The sequence below is a fragment of the Psittacula echo genome (assembly GCF_963264785.1).
Source record: "Psittacula echo genome assembly, contig: SCAFFOLD_93, whole genome shotgun sequence".
NCBI classification, from domain to species: domain Eukaryota; kingdom Metazoa; phylum Chordata; class Aves; order Psittaciformes; family Psittacidae; genus Psittacula; species Psittacula echo.
In genome coordinates this window covers 53,848-71,237 of record NW_027664247.1, presented here as the reverse complement: position 1 = coordinate 71,237, position 17,390 = coordinate 53,848, and the positions used below count along the sequence as shown (strand labels likewise).

At 48.3% G+C, this 17,390-nt stretch overlaps 1 pseudogene across 1 annotated transcript in view; it reads left to right on the top strand.

Annotated features, from left to right (window-relative positions):
• LOC308232591 (ankyrin repeat and MYND domain-containing protein 1-like) overlaps positions 1-12,775 on the top strand; it is a 31,594-nt pseudogene extending 18,819 nt beyond the window's left edge. Inside the window, exons 11-13 of the transcript in view lie at positions 30-96; positions 12,332-12,341; positions 12,761-12,775. The product of the transcript in view is annotated as an ankyrin repeat and MYND domain-containing protein 1-like (transcript). The remainder of the gene's footprint in view (positions 1-29; positions 97-12,331; positions 12,342-12,760) is intronic.
• The last annotated feature ends 4,615 nt before the right edge of the window (positions 12,776-17,390 follow it).

Below are 17,390 nucleotides of genomic sequence, written 5' to 3'. Positions count from 1 at the left end.
TTCCCCCCTGTTCTCTTTTGCTGGTGTAGCGGATTCAGCCATTCATAAACGTGTTTCAAAGAAGAAAGGAGGGAGCCAGCATGTGGAAGAAATGAGGTAGGACAGTACTACAGGATACTGCTCTCAAGGATTGACTATTACAAGTCAAAAATCCTATGCCCTGGGGATTTTTCTTCCTCACCAAAATTATTGTCGCCCTGCCATTTTTCTCCTTTCTAATGTTTCTCTCCAGTCTATCCAGACTTACCAGCTGCCATTAGGTTCTTTCTGGGCTCTGATCACATCCCTCCTTTTCAGCTCCAGACTTTGCTATTACTGTTTATAATATTCAGTCTTCTTGTGAGAAGCAGAGTGTCCTTGTGTTTTAAACCAATTAATGACATCAGTACATTAGAGGAGCATGCAAATACTAAGAATTAGGCCCGTACAAATTTTGTAGCTTACATTTCTCCAGAAATTTCAGGAATAAGTTGTACAGTTTGAATGTTATTCTTGGAACTGTGTATTAACAAAAGTTTGAGTAATAATGGAATACTGGCCTCAAGGATATTGAATTCTGTCACCAGTTTCTCATACTGTATGGAATTCACAGGCTTCTGAACTTTGCCTCAGTATTTGAATCAAGAGGAAGTAAGATAGGTGTCAGGAGCTGGGGCCTTTTTGAAGACAGAAATTTTGAGGTAGCATTTTTTTCTGAACCAAGATAGATCAATAGTAGCATAAGATGCAGAAATACCTAGAAGAACATGAACTAACTCAAACTAAAACCTGGAAAGTTAAACTAGTACACCAAGATTTTACAAATAAATCTCAATGATGACTTCCAGCAACAAATGAAACCTTAGTGAAGCTTGCTATTTGGAAATGATCCTTAGATGCTTTTAAAAGGATGTGAATCTGTAGTCCAGCTTGCACTTATATCTAATATTCTGCTTCCCTGTCCCACTGACAGCCTTAGTCCAAGCAATCTGTTTTATGTTCCAACTTTGGAATAACTGTTGTGGTGCAGAGGCCTATGAAAGCCCTTGTTTGTCTCTGCAGTATTCCAGGGTGTTCTGTGAGTGTTTTAAGTTTGCCAGCTTGGCTTTGTTATCTCTGGCCATATATGATCTGTTTGCATGCCAGTTTGAAAAGAGACATCTCCAGGCCGAGTGTACACTAAAGCATGCAGTGTGCTAGTGTATGGCAGGATGTGGATGTTGGTTTGGTAAAAGCTTGGTCATTTTTCTCACTAGGCTTTTCTGGGGGCTGGCTTTGCAGCTGGTACGCAGTCTGCTCCCCACAAACCCCTGTGATAAGCTGCAGAGACTCCTGTTCTTTATTGCTGAGCATTATTGTTGAACATTATTATTTTTGTATTGTAGCCGTTTTAATGCAGTTTTACTGTGATCTGCAAACATGCTGTCAGCTTGAGGAAAGCATTAACCAAACAACAGTGTGCTTTCATTTTACAACTGTCTTTGTTCTAGATTACCTTTATTTAAATACTGCTATCAGTGTGGACGTTCAGCTGGTGTTCAGCTCTCACCTTGCCAGCATTGTCATGAAGTCTTCACTTGCAGTGATATTTGCAAAAAGAAATCCTGGAATGAGCGGCATAGGCAGGAGTGTTTGGGATTGCTGAGCAAGTCTTCCCATCATTACGATCTGAGTACAGTGGTTTGTGCTTGTATACTGACTGGGGTATGTCTTCCATGTAACGGACCGGTAAAATGTGTTTTACAAAAGAATTTAAATAAGAAGGTTCAGTTCATTCACTTTAGTGGCTGTGATCTTTGTAAACCCACCAGCTTTAAGAGAGCTGCTACTGTGTCATTACTTGGAACGTGAGGAGAAAAGAATCTTTAAGGTGAGTGCAGAGCAAAGGAAATGCTCTCTCCGAGACTAAGGTTAGCTACTGTGAACATCCATAGACAACTTTCCAGGCTGAAAGACCACCATAGAGCAAACAAGTTAGGCAGGGTGGAGCTTTCGGTACAAATTCTACCAATTAATCATCTGTACCTGTATTTTAGAAGAGAAATCAATGAGATTTCTGACTTTTACGCATGGAGTCGTTAATACCACACCACTGTGCTTATTGGAAACCACACTTGTGCTCATAAAAATGAAGCCCCATGCTACCTAGCAGTAGAAGACTGGCAAGGTAGAAATTACACTATTTGAATTATATCAGATGCTCACATAGATTGAATGAGAAATCTGACGTATGAAGTGTGAGGTGGATACAGAACTGCTTTATTCACAGAAGTTCTGCAACTGATGTATCTTTTAGCGTCTGCCTTGAATGGGACTTTTAAATCTTGGATACATATAAAACCCTGTGTGTTTGGAATAGTGGGGTCTGTCCCACTGGAGATAAGTTATATCAAACATAGATGTTTACCAGTATGGGCTCTAGAGAATCAAAATATTACAGAACGGAACAGAATAGACATCAGACTGAAAGTTGGCAGCTGTATACGGCAGCTGTACACTGAAGGACTTAAACATGAAAAAAAGGACGTTCGTTTAGAAAACAGAATTTTCCTACCTTGTGTTTAAAAATTTAGTGCATTATGGGTACAGCTGGGTGAAACATCAGGATGTTAACTGGTCGTTATTTAAGCTCTTTGAGGTAAGCTTTTTCCTGTATGGCAAATGCAAAATTTCATTAACTTCAGATTCAGTGACTTCAGAGCAAGTGTGAATGCCTTTCTGTAGACAGAATTTTTCTCAGTAATAAACAAGCTTCCTCAGTAGTGTCTCCCTGTCTAGTTAATTTTGAGGTGGAAAGGGTTTTGTTTGTTCCTTTGTTATAGTATTTTCTCTCCCGTTGTGTCCTTGATTTAAAATGACCTGAAATTCCCTCAGATGAGTTTTAGCAATTCAGTCTGTTGCTCTGAGAGGCTCTGATGCCCTTCGCCCCCTTTCCTGATTCCTTTTCACTGTAGTACGATGTGATTAGCATTTATTTTGTACTTCATAAGCAAAACTCTCAATGTTTATCTGAGTTTTGAAGTAACTAATAGTATTAACTGCAGATACATTTACTGGAAGAAGCAAGTGTCATTTACACTCGCATATGTAGTCATTGTTTGCTAGGAAGTTTATAGGTGAGTAGGTAGCCGCAGCTACCCCAAGAGTTGTGTCTGTTAGCATCACATTTAATAAACTATGCCAAAACAGGAACTTCCAGGAATCTTGTACGTGCTTCCAGTTTATTGTTTCAGAGAAACAAAAGTCACACAAAGAAACGTGGCCGGCTTTGGTTTTTTTTTTCAGAGAAGAGTACAGCTCGAGCAGCTCCGGATGGAAGCAGTGCAGGATGCCAAAAGAATGTCACTGGCAAAAAGGGGGAAAATGGAAGAGAAAGAAAAGATGAAGAGAGAGGTGGAAGAAAGAGTAAAACTGGGACTGGTGGAAGAGAGCATCGCAAAGAATGACTGACTTGTTTCAAGTCACTCCTGCTGTTGTTAGGACAAGTTTTAATTCCACTGTTCTTTCTGCCTTGTGATGCACTTCTGCTAAGCTTGAAAGTGATCTAATTTGACATGTTTTGAGAAAGTAAAGCCAAACCCATCTTTCGAAGATACTGCATATGAGCTCAAGGATTATAATGCCATCGAAAACCGGTGTGTGTATGTATATGCAAGCTATGTGTTTCTATAAATTTTTGCAATTAGAAATACAGTGAACTTCAGATTGCTTTTAATGGTCTAATGCCACATATATATGTATATACATTTTAAACCACACTATTGCCCCTTATTAAACATCATCACAAATACTCCAGTAGGGAGGGAGTATCTGAGCATATCGAGAGTGACTACATGGCTGGGGGGATGAGGGCTAAGGTCAGCGTGAGTCCAGATGGTTTTCTCTTTAATCCTATTGCCAAATTAGAAAGGCTTAAGGAGGAGTGGATGTATCTTGAGGTTCAGCATGTTGTTGTGCAGCTGTGTCAATGACAACGGTGTGATTTTAAAACCACAGGACCACCTTTGGGGGTCAAGGATTGGTAGGGACAAGTAGAACTTTCCCGACAAAGAAGGTAGAAACCCCTCTTTGCTAACAGACTGGCAAACCTGAGGAGACTAGAATAAGATAGGAGGGAGATGATGACTTCAAGTGAGGAAGCGGTGAATTGGTTTGGCAAGCAAAGGTGCAGAGTGATGTGGTTGACGGTTTTCAAAATCTACAGAACAGGGAAGAACGGTGCACACTCACAAATAAGGAATTGCTGAGGGGACATTAGCAAGGGGTGTGTGGGGGTTGTTCCTCATCTTTCAGGAGTGTCTGTATGCTAATGCAGTCAGTATGGGGAGCACACAGAAGAAATTAGAAGTTTACATGCCATTAGAGGGCTACAGTCTCAGTGAAGTCACAGAGATGTGGTGGGGAAGCTCACATGACAGATGTGCTGAAACGGATGGACACAGGTTCTTTAGGAGAGACAGACCGGGAAAGGGATGAGCGGGAGCTGCCCTTACTGTGACAGCAGCTGGAATCCATGGAGCTCTGCCTTGGGGTGAACAAAGCCAGTTGAGAGGTTATGGCTCAGGATTAGCCGGCAGAATAACATGGGTGATGTGAGTTGAGGTATCTGTATGGACTGCCTGATCAGGAAGAAGTAGATGAGGTCTTTGTCAAACAGCTGGAAGAAACCTCATGCTCATAGGCCCAAGTCCTAAGGGAAGACTTTAAGCACCCCATGACATGATGGGGAGGAGAATCAAAAGAATGTAACTCCCACGGGTTGAAATAGGAACAGTCCAGTAATTAAGGTATAACACAAACCATTGCTGCTGCCAACAATAATAATAATGATGAAGGGAATAACAAGGGAAGATAATACAACCGCTCACCATCCACGCACCGATACCCAGCCCGACCAGAGCAGTGATCGAGCCCTTCCAGGTAACTGCTCCAGGTTTCTATAGTGGGCATGAAGTGCTGTGGTATGGAATACTTCTTTGGCTAGTTTGGGTCAGGTGTCCTGTCTCTGCTTCCTCCCGGCTTCCTTTCCTTCCTGGCAGAGCATGAGACTCACAAAGTCCTTGGTCAGAGTAAACATGACTGAGCACCAACTAAAAACATCGGTGTTATCAGCGCTGTTCCCAGGCTGAAAGTCAAAAGCACAGCGCTGCACCAGCTACTGAGAAGGAGAAAAATGACTGCTACAGCTGAACCCAGGACACAGGGTTAAACCCTGCCAGCGTGGGACATGAGTGCTGAGCATGGGGCTGGGGACCACACCAAATGTGGGGAAAGGGCCAAGCTGAGGGTCAGGGCTCACACAGAACTTGGAGGTGATGGCCAAGCATGGAGCTGGAGCCAGGGGCGAGCATGGGGATGGGACTGCATTGACGCTGGGATGGGAAGGCTGGATGGGTATGGCTCTGAGTGTGGGGACGGAGACAGTGACGGGCATGGGTGCAGGAGCACTGGGCTGCAGGAGCCTCTGGGAAAAGGCTGCAGCTGGTGGCAAACCAGGGTGGGATCATGGTACAGAAGCAGTTAGGGATACCTTGAGACAGTGTAGAGATGGACTTTTAGAATCCCTGGAGTTGAGCAGGATAAAAAACAACCAGTTGCAGTCAGGTGAGGGAAAGTCAGTAAGGGTCAACAGAGCACTCATCTGATGTTTGTGCTCGATGAGCTTAGCAAAGGGGTATGTATGGGAGGGTCCACCCTGGAAATAATTGTTCCCCTTTTTGTCAACCAACCCACTCCTGACATCCAAAAAGATTTTTCTAAACATGCTCCAGCACGGCAAGGGCAAGGAAGAGATGAAATTGTTAGCGTAGCAACTTTTGTCTTTAATGGGAGGAAGGATCACAAGGAGAAACTGAGGAACAATGCAAGTTCCCTTGCTAGTTCCCACAGCCCTTAGGGGTCCAGGACCCTTTTTCCCAAAAGGAAGGGGACAAGGGCAAGGATACAGTATACCACAAGGACTTTTTTCCCCTGAAATTGCCCAAGCCAATTGCTGCAAATATTGTGAATCATAAGGCCACTGGAAAAAAGATTACCCCTTTAAGCTGTGTTTTTCTCTGGCATCGCAAGCTATGCCAAGTTTAACCATGACTTCCAAATCCAGTCCCCTGCACCTGCACAGGAAAATAAATACACCCAAAATTCACAATTACTGGGAATCTGTTATACAGCAACCTTCAGTAAAGCCCACGTGATTTTAAATACCATAAACCCACGTCAAGAGTTCCCACACACCCGTCAGGGGAGGAAGGGGGAGGGGGGGAATTATCTGTGCCCAGTAGATATGGGCACCATGCATTCATCTCTGAACAGCTACAGGTTGGGCAGAGAAGAGATTCAGAGCAGCCCTGCGGAGAAGGACTTGGGGGTGTTGGTCAATGAGAAAATGAACATGAGCCGGCTGCAGTGTGCGCTCACAGCCCAGAAAGCAACCGTATCCTGGGCTGCATCAAGAGGAGCGTGACCAGCAGGTCGAAGGAGGTGATCCTGCCCCTCTACTCTGCTCTCCTGAGACCTCACTTGGAGCATTGTGTGCAGTTCTGGTGTCCTCAACACAAAAAGGACATGGAACTGTTGGAACAAGTCCAGAGGAGGCCACGAGGATGATCAGGGATTGGAGCACCTCCCGTATGAAGACAGGCTGAGAAAGTTGGGGCTGTTCAGCCTGGAGAAGAGAAGGCTGTGTGGAAGCCTCAGAGCAGCCTTCCAGTATCTGAAGGGGGCCTACAAGGATGCTGGGGAGGGACTCTTCATCAGGGACTGTAGTGACAGGACAAGGGGTAATGGGTTAAAGCTTAAACAGGGAAAGTTTAGATTGGATCTAAGGAAGAAATTCTTTACTGTGAGGGTGGTGAGGCACTGGAATGGGTTGCCCAGGGAGGTTGTCAATGCTCCATCCTTGGCGGTGTTCGAGGTCAGGCTGGATGAGGCCTTGGGTGGCATGGTTTAGTGTGAGGTGTCCGTGCCCATGGTAGGGGGGTTGGAACTGGATGATCTTCAGGTCCTTTCCAACCCTAACTATTCTACGATTCTAACAAATGACCACAATACATGGACACAGTGGGACTACAATACAGCATGGGAATTGAATAAAGGTCCCCAAGACGTGCCCTTTTTCAGAAAAGACACCCTTCCAGGTGGGCCACCTATCAATTACACGTTCTTTTGTACTATCTGAAAACAGCCCAACCAGCGTCTTAGGGACGCATTTACACAGCAAACCGCAGGCAAAGTTAACAACCCATTAACAACTACCTAAACTATGCCTGGACGGAAAACCTGCCTACCAATTTGTATAGGATCAAAAAGCCATCAATGACTGGGTACAAATATTCCACCTGATAGTGCCTGATCCATCAGTTCTTGTTGCCTTTATCTCCCAGGGTGGTGATCTCATAGCAGCCTTCCAATATCTGAAGGGGACCTAGAAAGATGCTGGAGAGGGGCTCTTCATCAGGGACTGTAGCGACAGGACAAGGGGTGATGGGTTCAAATTAAAACAGGAAGTTCAGGTTAGATATAAGCAGGAAGTTCTTTACTGTGGGGGTGGTGAGGCACTGGAACAGGTTGCCCAAAAAAACCAAGTGGGTAAATGCTCTATCCCTGGCCGCATTCAAGGCCAGGTTGGACAGAGCCTTGGGCAACATGGTCTAGGGTAAGGAGTCCCTGCCCATAGCAGGGGGGTTGGAACTGGATGCTCTTAAGGTCCTTTCCAACCCTGACTATTCTATGATTCTATGATTTTGATTCTCCCCAACTCCCTTGGGTCTGGGGAAGAGGAAAAGAAGAGAGAGAAGGAAGAGAGGAAGGAGCTTGCAGAACTCATGGTGCTGGCCAGAGATTCCTCCTCCTGAATGTCAGCCGCCCGCAACAGGAAGGTTGCCATGAGAAACCTTGAGGGTCACAGGGATGTTCCCAAGGGCAATAAGGGAGCAGAGGGGACAGATTTCCCATGGTGTCTGGCACCAAGTCCAATCTCTCTCAGCTACTTGTGGTTAAAGGAACATCTCCATTTGCTGGGAGATGAGAATCTGCCACGTCCTAGGGAAGGAGATCCACAAAGCAGTTGTGATGAGACCTGAGAGGTGGGGAGGATCAGAGATGTTTCCCCTCATCCCTCCCCAGGCTTCCTCCTCGTGCACCCCCAGCCTCATTGCTTTCCAGGTTTGTCTGGGATGTCTAACCGTGCAAGGACAAGCTGGGTGGAGATGGACACATAGGACACTGCAGGGAATTTGGGTACCCAAGGAGAGGAGATGGAGGAGTGTCGAGGGAGGGGATTTTGGGAAGTCCAGCTGAGGTGATTGGTAGGCACCGAAGGAAAAGAACTGAAACAGATCCAAGTTAAGGGGCCTGGGAGGACCACTGTTAGGGGAATTTAGGCTATGGACCAGACAAAATAATAAGCATAGATCTAGGAAGAACTGAAAGGTCATGGAGAGAGAGCAAGGAGGATTTCTTTATGGACACATAACCATAGACTTGGTGGAGGCCCCTCCATGAGTTTGGGATGTGTCTTCACAGGCATGGGACAGATGTGACTATTCACTGTGAACCTGGGCTCCGGGGAAAGAAAGACTTATGGAAGGAAGGAGAGGGACTGATGGGATTGGGTAGCCCCTTGATTGGTCAGGGAGAGGCAAAGCCGAAGAGGCTTGGTCCCCAACATTGCAGCTTTCTTCTGCAGGATTGATGATATGAGCTTGCTGAGAAATCCTACCCCAGTCTCCCCAGAGCTCCCTAGATGTCTCTGGAGGGGCATTTCCAGGCTCCCTGGGATCCCATTACCCCAGGCTGGCACCTGAGGGGCCATCTGGGCACTTACCACATGGTCCAAGTTCAACAATCAAAGAGGTATGATTTGAGCTCTGGAGAGAGAGAAGAGGGCAATGGGATGAGAGTTAAGGACCCAGGACTCCAGAGGCGGATCCATACCTTATGCTGGGACCCAGATGTCCATGAGGGCAAAGAACATCCATAGTCATTGGGATCTCCTGCAGCCTAGACCAACCTCCAGCCTTATTCATTAATGAGGTTTAATAATTTGGGGTCACCTGTGCATCTGATTTGGTGTACCAGACGCTGAGGAGCAAGGCCAAGTTGAGCACTGTGATCTTCATCTTCCTCCTTTGATTTACTATGTTTATTAATTGGTTGTAAAGATGTTAGTGATCACTTGATTCACGCCTTACCTGAACATTTGAAGGTTCCATGCACCCTGTGTAAAACCACAATTGGGTGCCTCAATTTAGCTGAAACACCTTATGTGCGTGAATAAATATTTGTTCTTGTAATTCTGTACTTCGTGTCCTGACCTCTCTTACCTCAGTCAGTGTGAAGTTTTGCGACACCACCACCGTCATTGTCAGCCTAAGTCAGCGCTGTCACCGAGCAAGATGTGACCATTCAGAGTGGACACAATGAATTGTCTGCTTGTCCCCAAGCAGCCACTTGGAGCTGACTGCAGGAACAGAGCTCCCCTGGCTGTAGGAAGGATGTCTGTCCCCACAGCACCTCTGATAAGATGCGGGTTTTTTTGTTTGTCCAGGGCCCACAGGACAAGGATCCTGTCGAGGAAACTTGGAAAGAGCCTGACCCAGGTGGGCTGTGGCAGTTGAAGCATCCGGTATGCCTGGGTACTGGGGAGATTTCCTTCCCTGCCTATCCTGGGCAGCATCCTCTGACCAGTGTGGGGTAGGGGCAGCCATGAGAGCCTGGGAACTTGCCAAGCCTGGAACTGTTCATGCCTGTTTTCAAGCACTGCAACCTCATCGTGCGCAACAATCAACTGCAATTGCAATAGAGCCTTAAAGCATGGTTGTCAGCCTGGCTTCTTTCCATGAGACAAGCAAAATGCTGTCCACGTGCCATTGCTAGAAGGAAAGGAGAACAACACTGAGAGCACTCTCATAGTTCTGGCCAATCCCGGGCAATTTTCACATCAGGACAAAGATCTGTTTCTCTTGCCTGTTTCTGAAAGGTAACCATTGAAGCATGTCAGGTTTCTCTCTCCAGCCCCGTTCACCTCTCCTCCCCAAGACAGCTTGGCTGAGGTGTCCCACCAGGAATGGGGACAAAGGCTGCTGTTCCCAAAGAACCACTCCAATCCCCCATCCCTATTGGGGTGGCCTGTCTACCAGTCTCTCGAGGGAGCAGAACATCAGAAGTGCTCATGTGCAACTGTCAGCAAACCCACCAACCGCTCTGAGCAACGGCAGCACTGAACTGAGTGGCCATACTGAGGCCCTCTGAGGTCAGTGTCAGAAGAGCAGAGCTGTGAATGCCAAGTTGTTGTCCTATTCTTCAGACTCGTCCTCTCCTGAAGTGTCACAGTCTTTCCACATACCAAGCAGAAGCCTCAGCACTTGCTCCCTCTAAAATAACTAAAATAATCCACTGTGAGGATAATTCTACAAGGCTGGTGGGGAAAACCTGACTTGGATCTTGAAGCCCATGGGATATTTCAGGGGAAGCAAGAGGTCACCTGGTTTGTCTCCATTATGATACAGACTCCTGTCGTAGCTTCAAATAAAGCCTGCCTAGTTCGATTCAGATGGAAAGCTAGGAACAAAGAAGCACTGTGTGTGGCTGAGAGCTGAAAATAGCTGGGACTCTCCAGTGAAACATTAAAGGTCATTTCTGAAGATTACCCATTACATGATGAGTGCTTGTTCTTTACAGAAGACTTGGTATAGAGAAGAGAACTGTTGTTGGACAGTTCTGAGAAGATATCAAGCACTTCTGAATATTTGCTTTGGAGATTGTTTAAAGGAGAGGCAGTCAACTGGAAAATTGTTCTGCCTTGTGCATTAGCTGCTGAAGCCACAGAGTGCTGAATAATTAGCATTTCAGAGGGCTATGACACAGCTGTGAAGTCGTTGTTCAAGGCATTGCATGCATGTAAGTAGTTAAGTGCAGTGGGCAGTGCAGCCCACCCAGCCACTCGCTCCGTCCTTGCAGTGAGCTCAATTCTTCCTCTATCTCCCCATCCCCTCCATTCCCCCTTCACTCACCTAGCATCTGTTGGTTTCCCCATCCCTTCCCACTTCATTTCTTCCCTCTCTCCATCCCTTCATCCCTCCATCCATTACCTTTTCATCCTTCCTGAGTCACTCACTCACCAACATCCACAAATATCACTGGGAGCAGCACAAATGGACCAGCAATGATTTTATCATCAGTAAATTGACTCGAGACTTTCTGTACCTTGGACCTTCTGTATCAGCAGTATCAGAGCATACAAGTGAAGCCTACTATGCAGGAGCTGATCTGCCTCCTTCTACAGCTTCATGCCCAACTGGAACATCATCTGCAAGGACCTGTAATTTAGGGGGCTGGAGGATACTGATTACCACCTCAATCAACACCTCTAGGGACTGTGAGAGCCATCTGGGGGATAATGGTCCTGAATGTGAGAAGAGAGAGAGGTGGGAAGCCACCAGATAGTATCTAAATGACTTGGAGGGGGGAGAGATGTGGGGCTCCTGGCCTGGCTGGTGGTTACTTGTGGTCACTTCCGATTTTCAGCTGCCTCTAGAGAACAATAGAGAGGTGACAACTTCCAGCAGGGCACAGAGGTTCTCTGTTCCCAGGGTTTCAGTCACCCCACCCCTGCCAGCAACCCCTATTTCCACAGTGCTGCCCCCAGTGTCATCCCATACACCCTGAGTGCGATCCCAGCATCACCTCAACCCCCTGAACCCCAGTGCTCCCAGTACTCCCTCAGTCCATCCACCTGCCCCAGTGCCCTCCCACACCACTCCCTGGTTCCCTTTGTCTGCCCCAGTGGTCCCACTTCTGCTTCCTTTCTCTCCCACCTTTCCAGGGCCACTTCTTTGTTCTCTCCTCCTACCCCTGTGCTCCCAGGTCTGCTCTCTCGTTCACCCAGTCTGCACCAGTTCTTCTACTTCTGGTCTCTAATTCCCCTCATTTTCCCCAGCGCTGCACGGGGAGGGTGGAAATGGAAGGGCTCAGCCATCTGGGGGTGGTGAAGGCGGACAGACAGAGAAGAATTAGATGAGTTGTACCTATTCATATGCCCCTTACAACACCCTAAAGGGCAACTCCTTTGGCTGCCTTTCTGTGGTTTGTTGCTCTTTTGGGGGTGTTTTTCTCAGAAGGTGATGAGCAGCTGCAGTTGATCCTGCAGCTTCCTGGAATTTGTACGTTCCTGGTGACCACCTGAAATGTGTTTTCAGAAGCATAGCCAATGCTATTTCACTGGGAAAAGAGAGGGATTTCTCAATGCCTGTGCATTCCATGGCCCAAGTGGTAGCTCTATGTGGGATTGCCAGCAACAAGAATGATGAGGGTTAACCTGTTTCTGCCATTTGGTCTGTGGCTTGCCCTCTAGGAGCCTGAGGGTAAGAGGAATAGGGAGGCTCAAAGCACAGGCTGAATGTGGAATTGTCCTGAAGGCCACATGCAGGCTGCATAAAGCAGCTCCGCTGCTCTGTGGGTTTGTGTAGGGTTTTGTTTTTAAAGCAAACAGTAGGGCTCTGCCTGGTCTTAGGGTCTTTTCCCACACTTTTTACTATTGTAATATATGTTAGTTAAACATCGCCATTCTGTAATTCTGTTGTGTGGCAGACTTTTATATAAAAGCAACAGGAATGGCCAAGTAAAACACATCTGACACTAAAAGGGAGATGTGCACTTTTTTTGCATCATGCCTGCAGGACTGGATTCCTGCTGTGAGATCTTCCTGCATTTACTCTGCTCAACTCCACTTAGTTTTCCAAGACAAGCTGATGTCTCTAATTCTGTCTCTCCTGTTGCACAGGACGACTGGCTGTAACAGACCAGCTGCATCCAGGAAATGGCTTTTTGAGTTGGTGGCTTTGCGAACATCAAAGTCCACAAACTCGGTGGACCACCAGAGAAGTTATGAGGTGGCTTCTTTTGTTCAGAGCTCAGTGGCGATTGTTTTTTTGCAAGACCACTTAGAAAATATCTAAAAAATCCTATTTAAAAACTCCAAACAAACAAAGAAGCCCCAAACCCCAATTTGTAAGCCTTTGGAGACAGACCACCGTGGGTCAATTGGTCTTCAACTCTTGGTGCTTTTGCACAATCTCAATGAATCAGAAATTACTATTAACAATCCCTACACCACAGCGTCTGTCCTGTGCCAGCCCACCAACTGAATTACTGACATTTGTCTCGATGAAAGAGGAAATAGATTTTGTGGTAACATGATGAAGAGGCCGGCGTATGGATTTCCCCTGTGATTTGAGAGCACCATATGATTTAGCTGCTCTCTTTTGCCCAATTCCAAGTGGAAATAATCAAGATTATCCAAGTAAAGCAGCAAATTAATATCATGTCTGTCAAGGGGCTGGTCAGATAAAATCCGTTCAAGACCTCAGTGCAACTGCTATGGAAAACTTGGTTGCTTCTTTGTCAAAGGTCAGGAGGAATTTGAAGCTATTTTTATTCCAGTTGTCCCTCTCTTCTCTCTCCACAGGTGTGTTAACAACCGATGCAGCTTTCTGTTAGTTTGGAAGTTGATCTGTTCTTCGCAGTCCTGAAAGACATGCAGGAGGTGCCCTACAGGACACACAGAGAAGTGCTGGAGCATGTCCAAAGAAGGACAGCAGAGGAGGTGAAGGGTCCAGAGAGCAAGTCCTGTGAGGAATGGCTAAGGGAACTAGGAGTGTTTAGTCCGGAGAAGAGAAGGCTGAGGGGGGGCCTTCTCACTCTCTACAGCTACATGAAAGGAGGATGGAGAGAGGTGGGGGTCAGTCTCTTCTTCAAAACTTACAAGGAGCAGGACAAGAGGAAAGTGCCTCTTGAGCCCAAAAGAGAGAGCAGGTGGCTGTGGCTTGATCAGCATCACCTGAAAGGGGAAAAGGGAGGAAAAGAAGGTGCCCATAGCGCCTTGTTCTCCAGAAGACTTGTCCGCAGTGCAGGCGTCTGGCATAACGAGTTGCTGTACGTGCATTTGCCCTTTGCTGTGTGTTGCTGTGTGTTGCTGTGTGCATGCCTGGGCACCTTTAGCTGAAGTCCCCCTGTCACAGTGGCGGGGAGAAAACTTGATGGAAAACTCCCGTGTTATCAGGACATTGCTAATGGTCTGCTGCTGTTACTGACTGGCATTTCTCCCCTTTCTGGTGAGGAAGATAAAGGCAAGAGAGACAGAGCTAAGGGGCAGATAAAATACATCCCTCAAGGGGTTTTAGAAGGCCTCCCAAAGGAAAGATCTAGTCTCTGATGCAAACTGGAGTGACATGCCCTGTCCACGTGGCAGGGCAAGCTCGTGGCTGGAACTGAGCTGGCAGTGGAATTGGTTCCAAGTCCTAGCTCCAGTTCCCTCCTAGCTCCAGCCAGACATTGCTGGATGCCCCTGCTCTGCCAGCTGATCCCCAGTGTGTGAGAAAGGTCCGATCCAGGGTCTGCTTATGCCTTCTGAACAGCTCGTGATGTGTGAGCGCGCATCAGCATTGAATAGCTGAGCTAGTGAAAGGCAAAGATGTGTTCCTTGGCCTCCCTCTGCTCAGCTTTGGGCCAAGGCAGGGAGCAGGCCTGCTGTCCTGTGGCTGGTCTCTCCGCTAAGGTGGTTGTGTGTTCTCAGAAGCCCCAACAGAAGGTGGGGATACTCAAGGGCTGGTAGTTGCAAAGCAGAGGACGAGGGGCGGGCAGGCTGCTTTCCCTTTCCCAGGCAGTAGTCCTGGTTTTGGCTGAGACAGAGTTAATTCTCTTCCCTGTAGCTGGTGCAGTGCTCTGTTTTGGCTTCAGTCTGAGAGCAATGCTGGTAACACACCAGTGATTTAGTTGTTGCTCAGTAGCACTTATCCTGATCAAGGACTCTTCAGTCTCTCATGCTCTGCCAGTGAGGAGGAGCACAAGAAGCCAGGAGGAAGCAGAGATAGGACACCTGACCTGAACTAGCCACAGAGGTATTCCAGACCACAGCATGTCATGACCGGTATAGAAACTGGGTGAGTTGGACGGAAAGGACCGTTTGATGCTGGATCAGGCTGGGTATCGGTCAGCGGGTGCTGAGCAATTGTATTGGGCAACACTTGTGTTTTCTGGATTTTCATTTCTCTTTTTCTGTTGCTTCCTAGTATTATTATAATTTCTGTTATTGTTGGTGTTGTTTATATTATCACTATCTTTTACTTGCTTTCAATTATTAAACTGTTCTTTTCTCCACCCGCAGGTTTTACATTCTTCCGATTCCCCTCCCCATCCCACCCAGGGGGTGGGCGAGCGGCTGCCTGGTGCTGAGCTACCAGCTGGGTTTAAACCAGGACAGAGGGACACTCCAGTTTGCCCTCATCTGCCCTTACCTGGGGCACACGGTGTGCGGGAAGGGAATCTCCTTTACACAGACACCACAGGAGCCCACATTCCCTCAGCCACTCTGCTCACTGTGGTGATGCAGCCGGAGAGGATCCAGGCATGCGGCCGCTGGCAGAGGAGAGGGGACACAGACACAGACACACAGAGTGCAGCTTTGCTGAACGGGTTTATTGATCATGAGAGGGAAACGGCCCAGGGCTCCCAGGGGATCAGGTGGGGTCCTCCAGGGATGACCATCTCCTCATGGCGCTGGAGGGGGACACGATAAGGAGGTCACCACCACTTCGGTCCTGAAAGACAGATCCCTAAATGAAACACCCGCCCGCGGTGTCTGCTGGAACACGAGAGGGGCCTTGTCCCCGGTGTCTCTCTGCAGAGACCTGAGGAAGGAGAAGGGAATTGGAGACCCCAATATGCCTGGGATAGGGCTTGGCTCCTGTGAGATCCATAGGGCACCCAGACTCCCTTACAACAGGAAGCCTTGAAACCTCCCAGAGCCCTGCCCAGCCCTCACGGTCATCCTGGGGGTCTGTATGGCACCAGAGCCCTTGCCTGGCCTGCACAGTGATCCTCTGGGTCTGCTGAGCCCCGCTGAGTGCAAGGAAAGGCAGCTCTGTCCAGCTTGCCCTGGCACATGGATCATGGACAGTCCCCTCTGTTTCCCTTTTCCATACCCAAGCTCTGGCCACCCCTGAGGGCTCAGGGATTTCCTGGGCCTCAGAATCCCTTGTGGGGCTGGAAATGCCCTGATGCTGCTCACCTAGACACGAAGACCTACAGCCAGGCGTTTCTGGCGGAGAAGCACCAGAGGAACCTGGGGAGAAAGGGAGGGTTAGGGACACGCTTGGGTGCACTGGGGTGTACTGGCAGGCAGGGAAAAGCGATGAGCAATGGGGTCCTTGGAGAAGGTGCTTTCAGGGAGAAATGGGGTACAAGAATTTGCATGGTGGTACACAGAAAGCAATGGGGGTCCTGGGGAAGGGGTCACCTGGGTGCATGGCCATGTATTGGGGCATCCTGGGGTGCTTTGGGTTGTAATGGGATGGATGGGAGTGCAAGGGGGACCCAGGGGAAGGGGGCCTCCCTGGAAAAACACTGGGGTGTTGTGGCCGTGAGGGGGGAGCATCTGGGGACAGCAGAACTCATGATACCTACCTCAGGCTTCTTCCCTTCCTCTATTTCGAGTTCCCCCTGTAGAGAGACCACAAAACCTCACTGGTCACTGGTATGTCCCCAGTACCAGCAAGGGACCAGCAAGGGATGGGAGGCGTAAACTGCCATCTAGTTCCCCAGATTGGTTGCCCTCTAAGTCCACCCCAATACTCACACTCAGGCCATAATCTCCACTTTCTTCTAAGACTGCCTGGGAAAGAGAGCAAAGAGCTTGTCTGGATTGGACCTCGGTGGGGCTTTGTGTGGGGCACAGGTGTCCCCAGCCTCCCCAGGCCCACAGCTTCCCTCTGGTCTGAGCAGGAAGATCCCTTCTGCTCCCCCCCACCCCATTACTCCAAGTTTCACCTGGGATACCTGTTCATGCAGTGACCAGGGGTGGGGACAGAGGTAAGGACAGCCTGGAGAACTAGGGGTCTCCAAAGGGGATGGGGTGACTGGGACCCAAAGATAGGGCACTGGTGTGAACTAGCCAGGCTGATAGCATTGAAGGGACAGGACCGTGTGGGATGTTAATGTGGGGTATAGGAATTCAGGTGCAGAGGATAGGGGGACTTCAAGTGTGGTGGTTGGTAGAGGCAGAAGGCCGACTGCAGAGGACCAAAGTGAGGGGACTGGGAGAGTGTTTGGGAGCTGGGGTTCAAGGAAGTGGCTTTGGGGACATTACCACAGTGGACAGGATGAAAGGTAAAGGACTGAGGGGGGCGACGTCCCAAAGGCATTGGGAACGATCAAAGGGAGGGCATCTGGGGACCCTAGGTAGGACACAGAGGAGATCCCAGGGAGGGGATGCCTGAGGGGACCAAAAGGATGAAGGGGCCCAAAAGGGAGGGGTGTGGGGGCATCGAGAAAAGAAACCATTTGGGGCCCTCCGAGCGAGGAGATAGATCCGACCATGCAGTGAAGAAGCTGGGCTCTGGGTATCAGGAGCTATA